The following is a 19,013-nucleotide window of genomic DNA, read 5'->3' on the forward strand; positions in this document are numbered from 1 at the left end:
ATTGACTTCCTTTAAATGTGAACAATCCAAATGTTTGGTTATATCTGCTACATAAGCAGAGTCAGTGACCAAATTCAAAGGCACCTGAGAGAACTGCTGAAAAGCCATGGCAACTGCCTTCAATTCAACTAACTGAGTAGAGCCTGTCTCATGGCCTTTCAGCACCTGCCACTCAGATCCTTCCTTCCAGGTGACAATGGCCTTTCCTGTTTTCCTAGAACCGTCCATGAAGACGGTGGGTCCATTAACTGGCACCCGACTGTTCTTTAGCCACAAAGTAAAACTGATTTAATTAGCCAGCTGCAGCAATTTGTGGCTGGGCAGATGGTAAGCAATCTGCCCTGAAAAATTTTGCAGTGCACTTTGCAAAGGAGAGCTATTAGCAAGACTCCATTCAAAGCTGTCCCGTGATACCGGAACAACAATCGTTGCAGGATCTGCCATCAATTGTAAATACCGATAACGGCATTTGATTATCAGGCAAGCTATCAATTCAAACAATGTGGGTGCTGTCTTTTTTGGCTGATGGGGCAAAAAGACCCATTCCAGGATATGCAAAGGATCATCCCATTGTTTCTTCCACTGGCCAATGATACCCGTAGGATGGAGGTCTGGAACAGTAATGAAAACAGTGATATCAGTAGAGGGATCTACTCGATAAACCTGACAAGCAGAAACAGCTTGCTGCACCTCATTTAGCACTCATCGAGCCTCAGGAGTCAATTTCCGAGGTGAGTTTAGATCAGAGTCTCCCTTTAAAATTTTAAAAAGGGGGGAACGTTGTGCATTGGTTAGTCCCAAATACGGACGTAACCAGTTGATCATACCCAGCAATTTTTGGGCATCATTCAGAGTCTTAATAGAATCTGAAAACTGCACCTCTTGATGTTGTATGGTTTGATCCAAAATTTTGACTCCTAAATATTTCCAAGGAGGCTGCTGTTGAACGTTCTCTGGAGCCACTTGCAACCCATAGGAATGCAAGGCAGCAAGCAGTCAAGGCTGTAACCTCTGCAACTCATCCTGGGTGGATGCTGCCACCAGGATATCATCCATATAATGGTAGCAGAGTGCCTCAGGAAACTGCTCGCGGATTCCGGACAAGGCCTGTGCGACATACCATTGACAGATATTTGGGCTATTTTTCATGCCCTGAGGTAACACTTTCCATTGAAATCTCTTTACAGGCTCCACAATATTAATTGCAGGCACAGTAAAGGCAAATTTTGGTCTGTTATCGGGGTGCAAAGGGATTGTGAAAAAACAATCCTTTAAATCAATGATCAAGATTTCCCACTCTGTGGGAATCATTGTAGGTGAGTGTGGCTAGCACAGGTTTTTCCCATGAGAAATTTTCTTGTGTTTTATAAATAAAGATAAAGTTTGGATGTTGTTGGAACAGTGTCCCAGAACTTGGACAGTGCAGGCCTGGCCAATCAGGCCTGGGGGAAGGCTTCTGACTGACCAATCTGGGTGACTTTTGAGAACTCTATATATGTGATGAAATCAAAACAATAAAGGTCATTCCTTCTTGCCACTGAGAACTGGTGCCTTCATTACTCTGCTAGCTTCTCAACAGCGACAGGTGAGGGCATGCCAGGCTGTATGCTCCCCATACTTTCCATCACTGCATTAACTTTTCGGAGATCTTGCAACAGTCTCCATTTCCCCGATTTTTTCTTAATCACGAAAACTGGGGTATTCCAGGGACTAGTAGGAGGCTCAATGTGTCCCTGTTGCAGTTGCTCCTGAACCAGCTGACAAAAGGTGACTAATTTGTCTTTTGGCAGGGGCCACTGTGTTTCCCATATGGGTGTTTTGGTCATTCATCGCAGAGATAGCGTGGAACACGGTGCGCCCTTGCACACGGTGACCCCTATTAAAAATTTGTGGTGATTCGTGCCCCCCAAGCTGCCAACACGTCCCGTCCTTAGAGGTTAATTGGAGCTGAAGTAACAAAGGGCCGGATTGAGGCCGTGTGTCCCTCTGTGTCGTTCACCAACACAGGTCGCTTACTCAGTCAGCTCTGTGTGGTTCCTCCCAGCCCCGCAATAGCTGATCCTGTGCAGCAGTGCAGTCTTGCAATTCACGGGCGACCACCCCACGCCACATAAAGAGGGGGTCGCCCGGGGCCAAAACACACCAGCATGTGGCTGCGGCAAGCAGTAGAGCTGCGGGGGATGCGAGCTGCTGTGGAGGCGCGGCGATAAAAGAAGTGTAGGATCGCAATCTGAGATTTCCAGGGAATTTATTAAGGTCCACAGGTGAGGGTCTGGGGATGGCGAAGAGGGACGGAGAGGCAAGGGGTGGTAAAAGTGATGCCTTAAATCACTAGTAAAAAATTTTGAGACGCAGACACACAGTATAGGAAAGGGGTATTACCTTGATTTAATAGGATCCCAGATGCACACCGACGAAAAAGCCCCGACGATATCCCCCGTATACAATTTATGGACAGCCTAGATTAGAATACCTATCTAAAAGTCTCCAATAAGAAGTCTAACAAATGAAGTAATTGCCCCCTTATTAAAATTACCTCCCCCCAGAAAGATTACTACTTAGTTTACAAAAAACATGTCTCAGTGATGGGGGCCTGTTCAAGGTTGGAGCCTCATGCTTTTGAGATTGTGGGGATGTTTCGTCTTCCCCAAAGGATTCTGAGCAGGGCAAGGGTACTAGGGTGATAAACATGTAGGGTTAAGATACAGGGAGTAAAAAGTACAGGAATGGGGAAGGGTAAAAGGTTATATATAAAGGATATATATAAAGAGAGTATAAAAGTAAAATAAAAAGGACAAAAACCCATCAGGCATCAAAAGGGGCTGCAAATCCAAGATGGCAAACCTTGAGAAAGGCTCTCGCAGAGGGTTAAGAGGAGAGGGAAGAGGTGAGTGGCTAGCTCCGAACAGCTAACCAGGGGAAGCCAAAGGGGAGGAGCTAAGGAGGGGAAAAGGGTACACCAATAAGCTTACAGCAGGGGAGGGTACAGACTCCGGCTAGGTATATATTTCTAGAACATAACCAATATACAAAAATCCTATTAGCACACTGCAACAATCCCGCAGGGGCTAAAGGCCATGAAGGAGGCCATGAAGTGGAGGAAAGAATCGTTGCAACCGTATCAATCAAACCTTGCATCCGAATTTGGTGAGGATGCGCTTTCAGCATGACGAGGGTACATGTCATCTCTGGTCTCTGATTAGAGATGGCAGCAGCCCAGTAGACCTGAGGAAGTCCCGGCAATTCAGTGCTGTTACCTCTGCCAACTTACTGGTTTACCCTGGGAACAGAAGACACAAAAGGCAACAATTGAGCAATGTGCGTCTTTTCAGGGATAGTGGCGGGGGGACTTGATGTGGAAACTGTAGCATGAATCTGGCCTGTAAAATCAGCAACTATAACTTCTGGAAGAACAAGGATCCCTTGGCTGGTGGCATCAGGCCCTCCCACAAGCAGTGCACTGAAGCCCTGATCTAGGGGTCCATGCACATCCATGGGAACCCTATGGGCATCACCAGATTCTAGGATGACTGTTGCTGCGGTGTAGGCATCGACTCGGGCTGGGCCTTGGGTGCCGCCTCCACATTGACTGGATAGGCCTATGCCGCCGCCCTGTTCTGGGGGAACTGTTGTGATGGAGGGAAAATCCCCCTTTTTTCACCCCTTTTCACGTTTCCTGACAGGGGTTGACCATCTACATGGTGCTGAGACCTGCAATAGTCTGAACAGCGACCTGGCCTACCACACCTCTTACACTGAAGAGTCTCGGTCTGCGAATTTCCCTTCTGCTTTGATTTGACTCGTTTCCATTTGTTCCCAGCTTTGGGCTGTTTTTGTCCCTGATCAGGGGGTTCCCGACTAGGTGACAGAAGTTCAGCCAAGGCGTATTTCCTTGGACCGTCTGCCTCCACCTTAGTGCAAGCTTCTACCATGTCTGTGAATGAAGGTTCCCCTGGTAGGGCATTTATGATCCTTCTACACTCATCGTTGGCATTGTCTCTTGCCAACTGCTTGCACAATATCTGTCTCAATGTATCATCTTCCACCTGCTTTTTCAAAGCAGCTGTGTTGCAGTGGCCTTGGCTCAGATAAGCTTGGAGGCAGATGAACCTGAGGAAGGGCCCTGGGTCTGAGGAGACCTTTAGCTTAGGGTGGCAAAGCGATGCTCGCCCAAGACACCTTGCAGCCAGCATCCTTAATATGCATCAGAGAACAAGAATATTGGTTTTGGATATCTCCTCTTTATCCTATATGGAGTTAATAGCTAGAAGGTTCTACTCTGTTCCTTCTAGCCGAGTTTCACCATTGGTTTTCAAAGTTCTGTACCCTCCCTCTACGTATCCCCATTCCCTGACGTCCCTGCCAATCCTGCTCCCCTCGCATCCCGGTTGGTTGTCCCATGTAAACCCCTCCCATCCTGCACCCCCTTCTTAACCCCGTATTCGGCATTGTTCTGGGCTCTTTGCGTCCCAGATCCAGCTTGCTCCATCCTCTTCGACCCTTCCTGACCCCACGCGCCCTCACCAACCTGCTGTTCCTACCTAATAAACCACTGGATCCTGACCGGACAGACTACATCTCTTTGTATCGCTTTGTCTCCTGCTTGGCCTCCAACTCTGAGGCACTCCGCTCCTGTGCCCGAGGCACTCCCAGCAGTGCCCGGTCTGGCGTGGGAGGTTCCCGGCAGCAGCCTCCTTTGGTACAGTTTCAAGGCTCGCCGCCTGTCCCAGAGCGAGAAACCGCACAGCTGCTGGCTTCTCTACAAAGGTCAGGAAAAGCTTAGATTGCCCGATGTATTTTTGAATACCATGTTTGTGGGGCGACCATGTCCATGATTTTTGTGATGGCTCCCATACTGAGCTTTTGGGCTTGCTCCAGAATCCGAGGATCCCAAGGAGCTTGGACATTGGGGTTAGTGTCTTTTCCCCATAAGGACATCAACCCCAATCATGCGCCTAGGGTCTTCAGGAAGCAATTGCATATTCTGCCTCACCTGTTTTTCAGCCATCAATCTCCAATTGTTCTCAAAAACTGCATATTGCACGGGGTGAAAGAAGACTTGAGCCAAATACACAATATCAAATGGAGCAAGCAGATCACTATTTATCACTCTAATAATTTGCATAACATGTGGAGAAGAGAGGCCATATTCTGCTCTCTTTGAATAAAGATCGTTTATCACTTTCCATGCAGTGACGTCATGCCTGCTTTGCTTATTTGAATTCAGGTCAGGCACAAACACAGGAAAAGCCTGGACATCTCCTTGCAGGAAGCTAGCATTACTTTGATCTGCCGTAGCAACCAATGGGTCCCTTTCATGGTTCTCCCATCGTTTTGTCAACCCTAATCTCTCTATAAGTTCATAGTGTCCCGCATCCAGCGCACCCTGCTTTACTGATTCCCAGAAATGCAGGGAGTTCCGTGGGTGTAATGGCTCTGCCCCATCCTGGCATTTCCAAGGGTTGTTTAGAAGCAAGCGCTTCTTTCACCGCCCTGCCAACGCAACCTTTCACCCAGAAGGAAGCATCCCGTTTAAGTTGCTGTCTGAATCGTCAGAGTAGGACTTGCTATCTGCAAGCCCTATCACAAATGCTGGGGTCTGGCCGGACGCAGTTCATGTGCCGAGAAACGTCACAGTGGTGGGGTTCGGGGAAGGGCAAGATGATGGCATCGATACAGGCAGGGCATCAGGCTTCCCCACTGAATTCACTGGCACAGCATCAGTTAAAATCGCTTGCTGCATCGGCACAAAAGCGGCGGGGTCAGAGCGCTGTGCCGAGGCTACATCTGCCACCGGAACCGTCAGAGGGACCGGCACATTCTGTCTTTGTCCCGGATCCCTCCGCACTCCCTCTGCCATTTCCGCTGTCCCCGCAGCATGGAGCCCAGACACCTTCCGGGGTCTTGGGACAGACACTTCCGGCCCGGTCCAGCCTGCGTGCTGGACGCCCCCCGAACAGATCTCCACCAGGTCTCAGCGGAATCCGGCCACTTCGGCCAATAAATCCATTAAAAGCCAAGATGGAGGGGGCAAATCTGGCAGAGACCCAAAATCCTGCATACCTGGTCTGCGGGGGGTCCGTGCCGGCAGCGCCTCAGTCGCCATGTTGATCAAGTCATGTTGGCCAGAAGCACCCGCTGCCGAAGATTTTCCTTCCGCTTCCGGCACGGCCAGATTCTGTTGCGCAGTCCGCGCAGCAGACTGGATTTCCGAGTCCACGGCTGGGATGGCCGGAACCAGGGTCTGTTACTGCCCTGGCCGTGTCACGGCGGGGCATGCAGTTTCTGCACTCTCAGTTCCTGCACCCGGGGCAGTCCACGCCGTGGCTGGGAGCTGCGGTGGCGGCCCCGGGGGAGGGGGAGGGGGAGGGGCCACGCCATTCCGCAGCGGCAGAGGCGGCAGGACACTCGCCACTGCCACCGTCCCGTGGTCCCCCCGATCCCCCTCTCTCTTCAGCATCTCTGCCAGCTGATAATTTGGATGAGGGCAGCTTGGTAATATAAAATCATTTGGAGAGTTATACTTGCTCATTTGGGACCCATCCGCTACTGTGGGGTCGATCTGGGGTGGGGGTTTCTCAGTGCGGTCCTCGTCAATCAACAGCAAGGAGTCCAGACAGAGAGAAGCATTAAGTTCTGCAGTGTAAAATTCCTGTCCCCTTAACGTGTCCCAGACTGATCGCCATGTCCGATGCAAACGAATGGTTTTCTCGTCTCCGAATACCATTTCTTTCCACAGTTCCCTCCCAACCTTCAGCCAGAGGGCACAGTCCACGTTCGTCTCCCACACTTCGGGCAGACTGTGTTCTGTAGCCCAGTCCATGAGCATTCTGGTCAGGTGCTGTTTCCACTTGACCGTTGGATCACACCAGGGATCCTCCAAGAAGGATTGCAAAAGGTCATCTTTTGGCATTGGGGGGTCCATCTCCATCCCAAAACCCCAAGCCACGCCGCGTGGCGGGGAGGGGGGGGGAAGGGTGCCGGTGTGCCTTTTGCAGTGCGTGTAGTACGTGTCAGTGGTCACCAGATGTCGCTATTTGACTGATAATGGAGTGAAGCGTTCTGAGTCCTCCGAGAGTGCTCAAAGACCACTTTATTAAATAATTAACAGATTTATATACACGCGAGAAGGCTATTTGGATTGGCCAACAATCATCCACCCCCCAGGGATTGATTGGCCCAGGCATTTGGGCGCCTGTGTCCAAAAGCTGCTTTCAATAACATGAAACTTTATTTAGAAAACATAGAAGAAGAAGAGAAAAATTCCCATGGGAAAGGATCTTTGCTGCCACACCATCAGACTCTCTCTCTTTGAGAGAGGGACAGGGTTTCCTACCAGTACCCCCACCCAATCCAGGCGGTTCGTTTCTGAGGGGGGCTGTTGGGCAGTGTCAAGCTGTTTGGAACCGTCAGGCTCTGGGGCAGTGCCAGGCCCTGGGGTGGCATCCCTAGTCTCTGGGGTAGAATCCCTAGTCTCTGGGGTAGATGTTAGAGTGGTTACCCAGGGCAATCTCACCTTATCTGTGAATGCTAAATAGAATAGGCATATCAGCCCCACATGGTTAGCATCTAGAGGAAACTTGAACCCTTTAAAAGCTGGTGGGGTAGGCCCAACGAAATGAGTAAAGGGCTGGGAAAAAACTTCCCTCGGTCTTACTTCCTCACAATAGGTACCAAATCCGAAACCATACACTTTGTGTGTGATAGCCATGTATCCATGTGCCCGCCTTCTAGAGGAAGTTAAAAATCCATGAATTCCTCACCTTATTGACCCATTGTGCTAACTGGATAACAGCCACAGTAGTCTTAGTCATAGGACCCATGTTTAGATAAGGAGCTGCAAATGGGTAAAATATAGCCACTAGTATGTGCCAACTGAACCAAGGTATGCTAGACCACATAGTTCTGCTTAGTGCGGTTTCTATGTTCAGCACACTAAAGTAGGTTACCCAGAAACTGTTATTCCTTCTTCAGGCCCCACATTAGGTGCCAAAATTCTGTGTTGGTTTGAAAGACAGGTGTCTGTCAGGGATGGCAGGAACCTCCCTTGGAATGGAAAATATGACCCCCTTCCCTCTGAATTATTATAACTTTGAAATTAAGGGGCTTTCAGGCAAAGATATGGGAAAAGGAATAACAGTTCTTTATTAGTATGTATATGTATAACAAGGCAAGCAAACAACAACAATGGCAGCAACAAAAAACAAAACCAGAAACCCAGTAACAGCCTTCTCTCGGCTGTCACATGCCCTCCCCTTTGGTGCAGTTATGGTCACAGCCGGCAGGGGCGCTGTTGGGCTCCCAGCTGAGCAGCCCCAGTGCAATTTCTCCCCCACGCCTGCAGGGGGCGCTGTGGCCCGAGTCCCGTTGTGTCTCTCTCACATGGCTAATGGTGGGCAGGCTGGAACATGAGGTGGGCTGTAGCAGGGACCTCAGTGCAGCAAGCTGGAATGGCGGGTCTGGCTCACCCGTGGTAGCAAGCAAGATATAGCAGAAACTCCGCAGCTGTAGCAGGAGCTGCAGGCGTCCTGGCAGGCATGGAGTGTTGGGTTAAAATGTAGCAAAGATCCAGAGCAGTAGCAGAAATACGGCGGGGGTTGAGCAGGGAATCTCTCTCCTGGGTAGCTTACTGACAACAGCTAGTCCCCGGGTCCAGGCTGTGCAGAGATGGGGCGGCTCCCGGCAGGGGATGGGGTACTGGGTCCTGGTGCAGCACGCACTGTCTCTGGGCTCCCAAACAGCAGAGAGGCAGAGAAAATGAGCCAGGAAGTCCAGTCACAGTGCCGGAGGAGAAAGTAACAAAAAGAAACAGACAAACCCAACGACCCAACGTGCAACAGTATCTCTCCTAGAGAGACCTGTGCTGCCTTGCTGCCCAAATCCCCTGAATGACTGGAAAGGGCGGAGCTCCCCTTCCCTTCCCCCCCTCAACTCTCTCACAGGAAATCCCGGGCCGGCTACCACCTATCACAAGATTCTGGAGCTGACCGGGGGGGGGGGGGGGGGAAGCAGAGACTATCTCAGACACCAAACAAAAAGAGCAAGAAAAAAACCAAAGATGGGATAGGATAAAAAGACATTCCCAAGACAGGTTATTCCTCAGACAGTGAGTAAAAGGACTCTGTGTACACTATCACCGTTTTCGAGGTAAGTTACATTGACTCCTAATCAATACTATTTCTTTTGCTAGCTTTAATATAGGTACCTTGATATCATACACTTTTTAATGTAATCTACTAGTAGTTCTTTTAATTATATACTGTGTAGTAAGTAACTCTGATTAAGACTTTTGTCTGTTATCTCCTGTCTATTCAATAAATAACTCATTTTATAAATAGACCTGCCATCCTTAGAACTTGCAGGCTGGAGCGATTTTAGGTGTGGGCCACCTAAATTTAAGCTGCCGCCAAAAATTCGAGGCTAAGGCAGGGTTTGCCTGAAGCTCCCACTGGATCCATAACACAACTTCTCTACCTTGGCAGCGATGTCTTGCCACAATTCAGCAGCCCAAATGGATTTACCACTGTGCTGCCAATTGGTCTTTTTCCATCGTTCCAGCCACTCCTACAGAGCATTTGCTACCATCCATGAGTAAGTGTACAGGTAGAGCCCTGACCATTTCTCTCATTCAGCAATATCTAAAGCCTGCTGGATGGCTTACAGCTCTGCTGATACTGAAATTGGTCAGATAGAAACTTTCTAACACAGTTTTTAGTATTAGAAAGCAAGCATTCTTTATTACAGCATGCTGGTCACTCGGGGGATCCTTCCTCCATTTGAGTGCACCATAAATTGGGTGAACAGAGTTTTTATCATACACACTGATTACATACTCATTAGCTATCCTCACTTCCTTTGACTTAGTCGCACCCCTTATCGGAAGTCCTTATATGGTTCTTTGGGGTCTGTCTTCAATGTCTGGTGTTGTTTTTAAGGACCTGTTCCTCGACCTTCAATTTTGAGTAAGCACAATGTTGTTGTTTCACATAACTTCTACTTTGTCAGTCTTGCAGAGCTGAGCTGGCATCCTGCTTGCGTTGTGCATAACTTCTGTTTGCCTAAGTTACATCCTTTATTTATTTCTCCAAAGCTGTACTGTTGTGTTCTACTGTCCTTGATATGAGTAAATGTTCTGTTCTACCGTCCTTATCACTGCAACCTGACTTGATCTTCCTTGTCCCTCAATAGCTTCTGCAACTTATTGCGTAGAACTCCATGCGACAGCTTTCCATTTCCTATTTGTCCCTACGATATGGCAGGAACCATCAGTGAAGAGAGTGTATTGCTTTTCATTTTCAGGTAGCTGGTTGTATGGTGGGGCCACCTCAGCACGTCACCTGCTCCTCTTCCTCTTCTGATGATAGTCTGAAATTTTAAATTTCAGGCCAAGTTGTGATGATTTCCAACATCCCTGGGCAATTGGGATTTCCTATTTGAGCTCTCTGTGTAATTAGCATGACCCACTTACTTCATGTAGCATCAGTGGCATGATCTATGGAAGGGACTTTCCCTTTGAACATCCAGCCCAGCACTGTGCTTCAGGGTGCCAGGAGCAGCTGTGCTTCGGTGCCAGTAACTTCTGAAGCAGTCAAAACCTTTCATAAGCTGCCAGCATGTCCTTTTCAGTTGGGGTATAAGAGGCCTTGCATCTTTGTATCCCCAACTCCAGAATCCCAGGGGTCATCCTTGAGTCTCCCTAGGTACTTTTTGTCAGAGACACCAGGAAGGACCATTCTCCCCGGCTGCTACGTAGAGCAGGTTTTTTATATCTTGTCCTGTCCTGACTGGCTCAAGAGCTACTGAATGGACAGTCTCCTGCTTGATTTGTTCAAAAGCTTGTTGTTGTTCAGGACCCCACTTGAAATAATTTTTCTTCCACGTCACAAAATAGAGAGGGCTTACAATATGAGTGTAATCTGGAAAATGCATCCTCCAAAAATCCACATTGCCTAGCTGTCTCGGTTTGAGAGACAATTTAAAAGAAGACACTCTGGAGTGAGTGTTGTCTCCTCTACAGGGTTCCAATAATCCCTTTCCACCAATAGGAAATGTTAACTAATAGATGAACGTGACAAAAACCCAAACAGTTTATTAACAAACAGAATCCCCACAAAACAAGGAACAAAAAGGTAAATATCTGTTAGATATTAAACTGTCAGACCTTACCACTGAAAGGAACAAGAGGGAGATGTCTTAACAAACAAACTGTGAGGCCTGCTGGTAGATAAGGCCAAATACTGATAGGTGAAAGAAGCAATGGGAGGAACCATAAATTCCATAGGAATTCCATTAAGTGACACAGACTGTTACTCTCCAAAGGCTGTGCTAAATCCCTGGACTTAGAGAAAAAGAACAGAGACACAAAGAAAACAAAAGGGGGGGGAATGCACATTAGAAGGGGGTCTGTATTAGGCAATTCGGGAAGTCTGTACCTCTCAAGTACCTCAGCCAATGGAGAAAGAGAGAGGGAAATGTGGACGGGAAATTAGGATAAAAAGAGGTTGCATCCTCTAACAATTTGAGAGACCCCATAGGAAATGCCCATGACCTCTCCCTTTATTCATGAATAAAGTTACAAGACTCCTCTGTCTCCTTTTTGGACATAAACCTCTGGTGTTTGTGGCTTAATTTTCCTGACATCACACACACACTGGGACAAAAAACCCAAAAGGCCAGAGAAATACCTGCTCATGACATGAGGTACAAGATGGCACTGGCTTCTCTCTCAGGAAAAAAAACCAACCAGGGGCTATCACGAAGCAGATGAAAGCCTGGTGGCTTGTCCGACATTGAACTCCTCCCCACAACAGGGCTCCGTGGCAATGGTCATGGCAGCAAAGCAGCTGAGCTGAAGTCTTGGTGTGTTTTCTCTCCCCAGCTCAGCCCAGCTCCCAGGACCTTTAGACTCAAGTGGCGCCGCTCCACTCCTGCTGGTGTGGAGTCCTCGGTCTCTGACAAAGCAGCTGCTCAGTTCACCTCAAGGCAGTCCAGGGCTCACCATTGCAGCCTCTCTGAACCAAGGAAAGGAAATGCTTTATTGCCTGTGCCAGAAAAGCTTTTCAGCTAAGCAAAAACCACGTTGTACAGAGCTGCTGAAAACCTGGGCAGCGAGGCTCCAAAATGCCTGTGCAGAAAACAAAAAGCCTCTCCCTTCCCCAGCCCCACACACATCCAGTCCCTGGCTCCTGTGTCTTAAAGATACCATAACCTTTTTTTTTTTTTTTGGGGGGGTGGGGGGCACAAAGCAGAGGATCATGGAATACACTATCATGATAACTCACTCCAAGACACTAGCAAACCCTGTGTTTCCTTCTTGCTGGTCAGTGGGGACACAGCTGCTATTTTGTAAACCATATCCATTGGAATCCCACAACGTCCATCTTGCCATTTTACTCCTAAAAACTGAATTTCCTGGTGAGAGGGACCAATCTGATTTTTATTTATGCCTCAGTATATGTTATCCATGAGGTGAAAAATTACTTTAGGGGCTGTATGAGTGCTGGGAGCCCTGTCCCCAGGGAGACCTTGCTTGGCAGCTGTGAATCACACAAATTGTGGTGTAGCAACTCTAGAGACTTTTCGTCATTGAAGCAGGTATTTGGTTATTACAGCACCAGGTGCATGGGGGATTTTCTGCCTAACATGCACACCAGGGTACGTGTCTTCCACATTCTTATGCTGTGATTACATACATATTGATAAAGGGGAAGGCCTATTCTAATACAAAGGAGTGTCTAAGCTAATAAAATCCTGAGACCGGGTTGCACAATTTTGCGCAGCCACAGTTCCCTCTGGTGGTCATACTGAGGAAGGCTCAAGTCTTCCTCAGGGGTCTTTTGGATGAAGACTAAGTCTTCCTCAGAGTGCACTTTTCACCTTCTCTTGAGGACCATGCGTCATCTCTCCCTTGCTGTGTCAGTGGTTTCTCCCCCAGTTCTAAACGTCTCTGCTCCTGTCTTCAGCTGTTAGGCCCCTCTTATCTTTTAGGCGGTCATCCTGACCGTCTTTGTTAACGCTTGCAGGGATGAGATGGCTTTTACCTCTTACAGCCAATCAGGAGAGAAAACTTCCACGAGCGGACTGCAAGTGACCCCCTCTTGCCGGTGGGGCAGATCCCCAGATGCCCAGGAGAAAATGCGTGGGAAATTGGGCTATGGGAGGAGCCTTAGTACACAAAAGCAGTTAACTGCGACACAACCGGCACCATTTTCTTTAGGTTTCTTGGAGGGAGCAGGGGCTCGCCTGGAGGGACACAGCTCCTGTCCCCCTGCCTTTTCCTCCCTGTAGTCCTGCTGCTTCCCTGGCTGTCTTCCCTGTCCGCTCCTGCCCAGCCCTGCCCAGCTTCGCTGCTTCCCGGAGGCAGCTCTGTTACTGCAACAACCTCATGCTCGCTGTTTCCCCAATGGAGCTGCCACTGCCACCCACAGCTGCCGTGCCCCAACCCTCACAACTGCAGTTGCTCCACAAGTGTGCCTGTAGCCACGACAGCCTGTTCTTCGCCAACAGAAGGGACATGCAGCCTGCCGCTGCTTGGAAATCGTGCCTAACCCACCACGGGAGTCACGCAGCCTCATCACAGCTCACAGAACACACGCTCCATCTGCCTGTGATAAATGAGTGAATGATTAACGTTGGCTTTCGCATATATGAATTTAACATTTACTGTGTAAAAATAGTGCTAAGATAAAATATAATTAAGTAGAAACAAGGTTAAGGTGAATTGTAACTTCGAAATAGTTGTAATATGTTGGCAAATGTAGTAATAAATACATGGTAATAAATGTCTTTTAAGCTGATAAACCACAGAGCCAGAGATCAAGACATCTTAAAGAAATGATGAAGATAAACCACATGCATCCCAGGAAGTCTGTTATCTCAACTCACACCTTCCAAAGAAACTATCAACTACAAATTAGGTTGGAACTGAGGAGACATCGGAGGCGGATTTCTGCCTTCAATTCTGAGACAATCCAGAAGATCTGCGATGGCAGAAGGGGGCAGAGATCGGAGAGGGGGTAATTGAGTGAAGTGTAAATTATCTTCTGAGCTTAATGAATATGCAACAGTTGGAGAAGGTACCTAAGTTCACAGTAAAATGAATGGAATCGCACCTCTGGCAATATTGCTAAGCACCCAGCGCTGTGTTTGCCTTTGCTCTACTAATAAATGTTGAATACTATGCTGCTGAAATTTCAGCTTGTGAATTCATTTATTACATGCCGAACTCTCGCTGATGGGGCACCTGGGGTACAGTGGTAACGATCTGTCTGGTATTCTGTTTCTCTCTCCGTCTCTCTCTTCCCCTCCTTGTTCCCTTTTCTATTCTCCTTCGATAGGAACACTTACCCTTCTTTTTCAATAAACCATTCTCAGATATTATATTGATGCGTTTGCGCTTTATTTTTGTCTAAGAAATCTATTAAAAAGAATCCTTCCTGGCTGCCCCCTTTACAGCAGGATGGGACACCTGGGCAGGTCCCTTAACTTCACTTTGTTTTATGGTAAAACCAGCTTTCAGGAGGATGTGAATTATCTTCTCTGCTTTCTCAAAAACTTCCTCTGCTGCGTTCCCCACATGATGATGTCATCAATGTATTGCAAGTGTTCTGGAGCCTCATCCTTTTCCAGTGCAGTTTGGATCAGTTCATGGCAAATAGTGGGGCTGTGTTTCTGTCCTGGGGCAGTCAGTTCCACATGTACTGCATGCCCCTCCAGGTAAAAGCAAACTGTGGCCTGCACTCTGCTGCTAAAGGAATGGAGAAAAACACATTAGCAATGTCAGTGGTGGCACCACTTAGCTGCCTTGGACTCCAGTTTGTACTGAAGTTCCAGCATGTCCAGCACAGCAGCACTCAGTGGTGTTGTGACTTCGTTTAGGCCATGATAGTCCACTGTCAGTCTCCACTCTCCATTGGACTTACACACAGGCCATATAGGACTACTGAAGGGTAAGCAAGTCTTGCTGACCACTCCCTAGCTCTCCAGTTCATGAATCATCTCATGGATGGGGATCACCAAGTCCCGATTGGTGCCGAATTGTTGATGGTGCACTGTTGTGGTAGCAATTGGCACCTGTTGTTCTTTTGATGCTCAGCAGTCCCACAGCAGGAGGGTCCTCTGAGAGACCAGGCAAGGTATTCAGCTGTCTAATTTCCTCTGTCTCCACAGCAGCTGTCCCAAAAGCCCAGCAATTCCCTTTTTGGTCCTTGAAATACCTTTTCCGTGGGTAATCTATGCCAAGAATGCACAGGGCCTCTGGACCAGTCACAATGGGTTGTTTTTGCCACTCATTCTTGGTCAGGTTCACTTCAGCTTCCAGTACAGTCATCTGTTGGGATCCCCCTGTCACCCCAGAAATAGATATGGGTTCTCCCCCTACATATCTTGATGTCATCAGGGTACATTGTGCACTGATGTCAACTAAAGCCTTATACTCTTGTGGGTCTGATGTTCCAGGCCATCAGATTCACACTGTCCAAACAGTTTGATTGTCCGTCTCCTCTACCTGGCTAGAAGCAGGGCTCCTCTAGTCCTGGTCATAGTACTCAACACTCACTTATTGTAAATATGAACTGCAGGTCCCTTCTAGAGGATCAGAGGTAACATCAGCCCTTCTATTCTGTCTGGGGACTTTCCCACTGGAAATTGGCGTGGCATTTATCCTTGAAGAGTTTCCTGCGGTAGTCACTCCTTCTCTCAACTCATGCATCTGTGCTGCTAGGGCAGAGTTGGTTTTTCCGTCCCACTTCCTCATGTCTTCTCCATGTTAGTGCAGGTAAAACCACTGATTACCTTGTGGAGTGTACCCTGTCTCTCAAGCCAGGGGGTCCCTGTAAGGTCCCAGAACTCACTCAACGGGCACCCTAAAAGTGCTTACATTTTTATTTATGTACCCTGAGTTAGAAACACTGACAAGGTATTCTCAAGAGGTCAAAACAAGAAAAAACTTTACTGGCAACTTCAGAAAATCAGAGAACTTTGGCAAAAGTTTACAGCAGCATTCAATCAGCATAAAACATTTCACAAAGCATTAACTTAGCCCATTCAACTTAGAAAACACAAAGCCCATCCGATTTTAAGTTACTCAAACTTAAAGAAGAGGGAATTAGAAGAAGAAGAAAGGGAAAGAGAGAAAGAGATAAGAAATATAGAAAAGAACGAATATAGCTACCAATCCTGGTTCCAGCGGTGTTTAGTTGATAGAAATTCCAAGAAGAGGTAGGGTCAAGACACATGCTCTCCGCATGCTTTGACTTAAGTACCATATGGCTTTCCTTGGCCTTTCCCCAAGGTGGGACTTCTGATCATCTGGCCAATCTGTGGATAGGTTGGAGTTCCAGGGGCGGGGTGTGGAGCATTGCCTCCAGCGTGCCAGTGATTAGTGGCCACTGGAAGGGTTGGGGTCTAGGGTGTTACCAATGGAGATGGGAGATTAGAGAAGTCCCTACCTTTTGCCTAGGCCTCTGGCAGCAGGCAGTAGCTTTATTGGGGCGACCAGCACCCCAAAACTCACTCTCATTCACAAGTTCTGTAATAATGGCCAATTAGGTCTATTATAAAATGAATTCTTTATTTAATAGACACAAAACTAACAGACATAAGACTTTAAATAAACTATTTACTGATGGGTTTCTCGACCCACGAGCTCAGTTCGAGATCGGGTTGGCTGCTTTTCGCCGCCCCGGCAGGGCAGCCCGCTCTCGGAGGGAGGCGGGGTGTTCGGGAAGCGGCAGAGCTCTCGGTGGAGCAGCACGACCCAGAGATCAGGAGCGGAGGCAAAAGTTGCAGGCAGTCGAGCTGGCAATCCAGGAGGTTTATTAAAAGGGTAAGGGGAGATGGAGGCGGGACGGGACAGGACTGGATCGGCGACCCAAAAGCGCGGGCTCTGCGTTGTGACGGGGCTTATAAAGCGGGGAGAAAAAGGGGGGGGGGAACCGAAAGGGCCAATGGGGTACACAAAACTCTGGATTGACAATAACTTAATCTTATGAGGGAATAAGGGGGGAAGGTACAGAACTTTGAATTTTCCAATCAGAGAACACGGCATTGGCAAACAAAGACGAACTTTCTGGAATTAATCTTTATATGTAATGTGGGAGGGGAGACGAGCTGGGCCAATAGTGTCTCACTTCAAGACTCCCCGGGAGCACTCTTTTTAGCTACTCCCACGACTCATTCCGTGTGGCCCTGCCACTGTGTAATGGGCTAGGGATGCTCAGCTGAGCCAGGGCCACAGCAACAATTTACTACACAGGAATAAAATGAAAAGGAACTAGTAGTAGATAACATACCGTGCACGATACAGGTACCTATTATTACAGCTAGCAAAGAAACGGTACAGCTTAAGATTCAATGGACTTACTACCAAATTGATGATGGGGTACACATAGAATCTTTCCTCTCAATTCCCAGGAAAGTATCTGCAGGGTTCGCATCTGAGCTCAAAGGAGAAGATCCCCTATACATTTTCAGAGAGTGTGTAGGGGGCTTCTGCCTTTGTGAAAATTTATGTAGCTTTTATAGTTTGTAAAATAGAGTGTCTCTCAGTCACGAATTTCTGGCTTATCTCCTTACATCTTGCTATCAAGGCAAGATGTGTATTGTGAGCTGGATGATCTCACCTCACTGACACCAGAGATAAATCACTGCTGGGCAGTTCTCTGGCCTGGGTTATCTCACCAACTCATGTGAGGGGGAAGAATGTCTGGAGCTATGCACCAGCTGATGGGCAGAGCAGATAAGCTCTTCTGTGGCTGTCGCTGTTTTGAGATGTGAACGACACACAAAGACAGGACTCCAGGACAAGTAGAAAGGAAGGCATAAGCCTTGTTTATTACTATAAAGTCTCTTTTATACTATTTTCTGACATTCGTGCCATACAGCTATTGGTTCTACCCTGTTATTGTGCAGCATCATTGGATGGGTTATTTCTAGCACACATATTCTGTGAACAACAGACTCCCTTTTGCAGGTGTTGCATTCCAAGTTGTTTTTCTGGTCTTGTTTTGGTTTCTTGCTTCTGTTTCTCACGGGTACGAAGCTGCTTGCAACACGGCCGATGTCTGTGAGCAAAGGCAGGCTAGTTGTCAGTTCCCACATGTGGCAAGGGGGGATGTCCTGCCACATTGGGGGGTGGGGTGTATGGAGAAGGGCATTACCTCACCAGGGCAAGACCCGACCTGCCCCTTCATCCACACATGCGCCCAAAATGTTTTGAGACAGCAATCTCCTCCAGTCTCTCTCAGTCACTTGCTTCTTATAGCAGAGACTCTGGTCTGTACTGGCAGGGCATGGAAAATTTCCTCTTTCATCTCCTCTTTATGTTTCTGGTGACCCTCTTTAATTTTCTCTTTTAAATTCAGGCAATCTTTGGTCAGTCTTTCCATGGACAAGACATAGGCCTATAACGGGGCAGAGATAGTTTCTTCAAATATCTGGAGTTTGCAAACCATGTATGCTTTTTGTTCTCCCTTCTTCTATGAGATCACTCCCAATGAGTTGGCATATGGTGCCAGCGCATGCCATACAAATTTCTGCCACATGCTTTGCATATACTGGATGCTGTCTGGATTATTAGGGAATCACTCATTATGTGTGTAGTGGGTTGACCCAGGCCAGATGCCAGGCACCCACCAAAGCCACTCTCTCACTCCCCTCCACAGTTGGACAGAGGAGAAAAAATATAACAAAGGGTTCATGGGTTGAGATAAGGACCAGGAGAAATCACTCATCAAATACCATCATGGGCAAAACAGGCTCAAATTAGAGATAAGAAATTAATTTATTACCAGCAAATCAGAGCAGGATAATGAGAAGTAAAATAAGCCCTTAAAAATACCTTCCCCCTACCCCTCCATCCTTCCCAGCACTACCTCCTACCCCAGCCACACAAGGAGACAGGGAATGGGGGTTATGGTCAGTTCATCATCCGTGGCTTCTCCTGCTGCTCAGGGAGAGGAGTCATTCCCCTGCTGCACCATGGGGCCCCCTCCCACGGGAGACAGTTCTCCATG

General features: G+C 47.9%; 1 long non-coding RNA gene across 1 annotated transcript in view; it reads right to left on the reverse strand.

Moving 5' to 3' along the window:
• Positions 1–2,231: 2,231 nt before the first annotated feature.
• LOC146425329 (uncharacterized) overlaps positions 2,232–19,013 on the reverse strand; it is a 440,420-nt gene continuing 423,638 nt past the window's right edge. Inside the window, exon 2 of the long non-coding RNA XR_014846599.1 lies at positions 2,232–2,822. This is a non-coding gene — a long non-coding RNA (uncharacterized LOC146425329). The remainder of the gene's footprint in view (positions 2,823–19,013) is intronic.

The sequence above is a fragment of the Lichenostomus cassidix genome, chromosome W (genome assembly GCF_008360975.1).
Source record: "Lichenostomus cassidix isolate B80296 chromosome W, HeHo_3.0, whole genome shotgun sequence".
NCBI classification, from domain to species: domain Eukaryota; kingdom Metazoa; phylum Chordata; class Aves; order Passeriformes; family Meliphagidae; genus Lichenostomus; species Lichenostomus cassidix.